Genomic DNA, 3,794 nt, shown 5'->3' with positions numbered 1-3,794 from the left:
TGTTTTGACCCCTGTTTTCGGGGAGAACCCAAATTAGCTTCATTTGGGGACTTGAGATAAATGGATTAGCATTATTAATCCTTGATTTGAGATTGAAAACCCTTAGAATGATAATTTGAAACATAAAAATGGATTAGGACACACTAATTGGAAACCTTGGTATCTAATTGAGATTGGATTGCTTTAGGAATGAGAATTAATCTTAAAGTGTTGTCTTGCATCAGTGATCGCTGAGGATTCAGACTGAAGGGGCTTGAGGAAGCGGAAGCCGGAAAAGACAACGCTAGTCCCATGTTTGATAGTGCGAGGTAGGATTTCTATCCCTTTTCCTTATGAGCCTGTTTTCAAAAAGGATTTCGGCCTTGGAAATGTTTTAAAGAAAGGGGTTGGTTTGCGAAAGAAAAACTCTTTGAAAACCATGGCTTGTCCTATCCATGGAATTCATAGCTTGTCCAGTCATGGAACCTCATGGCTTACCCAGTCATGGGGCCCGTGAGTAGTGTAGTTCGTGGGGTCATATTAACGATTTCAGAAAAGTTAATGAATGATTTCTTAAGCAAAGAGATCTTGTGGTAAGAGAGGAGAGTCTATTTCTGTAAGCCTAGATAGGATGCGGATAGTACATCCTCGGGGGCAGAACCCAAAACTCGGTCCGGGTAGGCGAGGCACTTGGTTAGGTAAGTAATTTGTACTAATTACTTGCTAAAGCCTGTAATACGATTATTTTCAGTTATATTTCCTTTGAGAAAAAGGATGTGAGGTTCCGGCTGTCTGTTGGAACTGAATGTCTATTTATTCATTTATCCATTTATTTATTTACTCGCACATTTACCTTTAAGTCACTTCAAATTATATCCTACTGGGCCTTTCGCTCACGTTTTATGTTTTAAATGTGTTAACCCCCCTCCTAGGAGATTCTAGGAGCGGTGCACAGTAGCTGGGTATTTGCTACGGAGCAGCTGAGTTGTGCTGCTGTTAGAATCAAGTAAGGATTGTGATCATCCTCTAGAATATAAATTGTAAGGAATTTGAGAATTCTGTAAATTCTAGAAATATTTAGATTAACTAGACTGTGGTTGATGTCTGTTGTAATTGATTATTTACATGTTCATGTATGTACGATACTGTATGTCCTGTGGGTGGAGCCCTATGTGTTGTCAGAGGTTCGGGATTCTGTAATTTATTTATATTTTAATTCAGTCGAGTGGGGCTCTCTGGAAACTTGCTTTATTAATTCATAATCGAGCTCCACGTCACCCACCCCGTTTGGGGGGCGTGACACCTTAACATCTTTAGTAAGTGACAGTTTAATTCTTATTTTTTCTAATTTTAAAAAAATGACCATAAACTTTTTAAACTGGTTCAATTAAAACTTTTCTGTTAAGATCCATCCAAATAATATCAGGAGAAGTCACATGACGCCTACGTGACCTATTAACTATGTGTAAAAACACAACCTTAGTCGAATTAGAGGTGATGTTTACGTGATGAAAATAAGAAATTAGGTTGAATATTGGGTAATTTCTGTGCTAAATGTAATTTCTCTACTAAGTGAAGAGAGGTTGAGCAAGGCCGTGATGGCGTACTCTTGCGTCTAGGGATCACTACACCAAAAGAGAGGAATCAAAGCAGAAAGGAACTGGACTCACCAACCAACGCAAGGAGCCTAAGCTTCGCCGTCATCGCCGATCGAAGACGATTGCTGTGACGCGTTCTCGACGGCGTTGAACTCTGCCGGTAAGTTCTGCCTTTGTTTACTTATCCGTCAGCCTCAGATGCTAGGGTTTCCGCTGGACGAGAGCAAAGTTCTCTCCCTGTCTTCCCTTGCCCTCAGAGGAATCCGCCTCTACAGGTGATTTGCTCCGGTTCTTGAACTAACCCTCTTCCTTTTCTTGAGTTCCTAAAAACAAGTACTTGAACATGATTTTGTAAAAAAACTTACAAGTCGTATTTAGAACTGATCCTGTTTTTATTTTTTACGTTTTTTGAGAAAGAAAAAATAAAAATATTTTTAAAATAGTGTTTGGCGCAATAAAAATAAAAAATGAAAATGAAAATAATTTTTTAATTTAGTGTAAAATGAGAGAAATAAAAAATGACTTTTAGTTGTTTTTTCATTTTTATTTTCTCCTCTCTCAAGCAGAGAGAGAAAGAAAAACATTAATAGATTGTTTTACACTAAAAACAATCTCTTAATAAAAGTACTAAATGCATTTTCAAAAATAATTTATGTCTGAGATTAAAAACGTTTTCATTTTCATTTTCATACAAAAAATAAAATCATTTTAGAACTAATTTCAAATGCGCCCATCATTTCTTGCTCTTTTTATGATTTTTCTTGGTTTTTTCTTTTCTTTGTGGAATGATAACTTGAAATTTGTTATTCAATAGAGAATGATTTTGGAGCATTATCTCCTGATTCAGATATTTCAAACCCTCATGATTTTAGTATATTTTCTTGGCTAATTATCTTTCAACATTAAGAAATACTCACGGGCTGGAGACGTCGGAGATTTTCGTTTGAGATTTTATTAGAAAATCTCATCGTGAAAGTAGTGGGGGAGAAAAGGAAGCCGGAGGTTGAAGAAGATGATGAACTAGTGGATTGTGGATTTAAAAGTCTGGTTTTCTTTTTGAAACCCTAAAGGCTTGTTCAGTTGTATTTTTAAGTTATGGTGATTTGAGTGTAGATTTTGAGTTGAATTTGAGTTATAACTTGAGTTGAAGTTGTAACTTGAGTTTGTGTTTGGTTGTGTACATTTGAGTTATGGTTTGAGATAAGAATCTTTTTGAGTTTGTATTTGGATGGGTCAAAATTTGAGTTTGTATTTAGATAGTATTTTAATAAAAATTCAATGATGATGGAAAATTTTAATAGGGTGTATGGGTGAGGTTTTATTCATCTTTTTATTATGAACGCATAAAAAAAGAATTATCTTAATCGGAATTAAAACGAAAAAGTTATAGCGTTTTTAAAAATAAAAAAAATATTGTTCATTAACTTGAATTTGAATTTAAGAATTTGAGTTGAATGAGAAATTTAAACTCAAATTTTAACTCCGAACTCAGATTTTAACTCCAAACTCAAGTTAAAATTCAAGTTTAAACTCAAATTTTATAAAAAAATATGAATTTAAATAAAATTGTAACTTGAATTTAAATTTTTTTGAGTTTAAGTGTAAACAAACAAGTCCTAATTCATTCTAAAAAATGAAGATAGAACCGAATAAATAAAGAGTAATTTGTGGGTTAAATCAATTTTAGGATAATTTCTCGTCTTTCTAACGTCCTACAGGGTCACGTGACTTCTCCTCCTGTTATTATTTGGACGGAATTTAAGGAAATATTTTAATTGTATCAATTTAAAAAGTTGGAAGTCTTTTTGTCAAAACAAAAAAAAAAAGAGATTAAATTATCAATTATTAGAGGTTAGGGATGACATGTGTCAATTATTCTCTGTTTTTTTAGATATATTTAGTTTGTTGATTTAAATTTTTAATTTAAATTGAGATGTGTTTTTTTAAAAGAATATTTTATTATAATAAAAAAATTAAATATGGTTACGCGTCTATCACACTGGCATATCGCAGAAAAAATACAGATGCGATTTCTTCCGGTTTCCAAGCTCGTCAACTTCTCCAATGGCGAATCTGCCATCTTCGTCTTCTCCGCAATCACTTTCCTCAACCTCCAATTCCGACAACTCCCCCGCCACCACTACTAAACTCACTTCTCACTCTTCTCTCTCTCCTAAACTCCAGGTTTGTCTCTCCGTCTCTACTCCACCTATATGT

This window comes from Morus notabilis, unplaced genomic scaffold, assembly GCF_000414095.1.
Source record: "Morus notabilis unplaced genomic scaffold, ASM41409v2 Scaffold1571, whole genome shotgun sequence".
In the NCBI taxonomy this organism is placed as follows: Eukaryota; Viridiplantae; Streptophyta; class Magnoliopsida; order Rosales; family Moraceae; genus Morus; species Morus notabilis.
The sequence above is the reverse complement of the archived record's forward strand: the minus strand, read 5'-3'. Positions refer to the sequence as shown.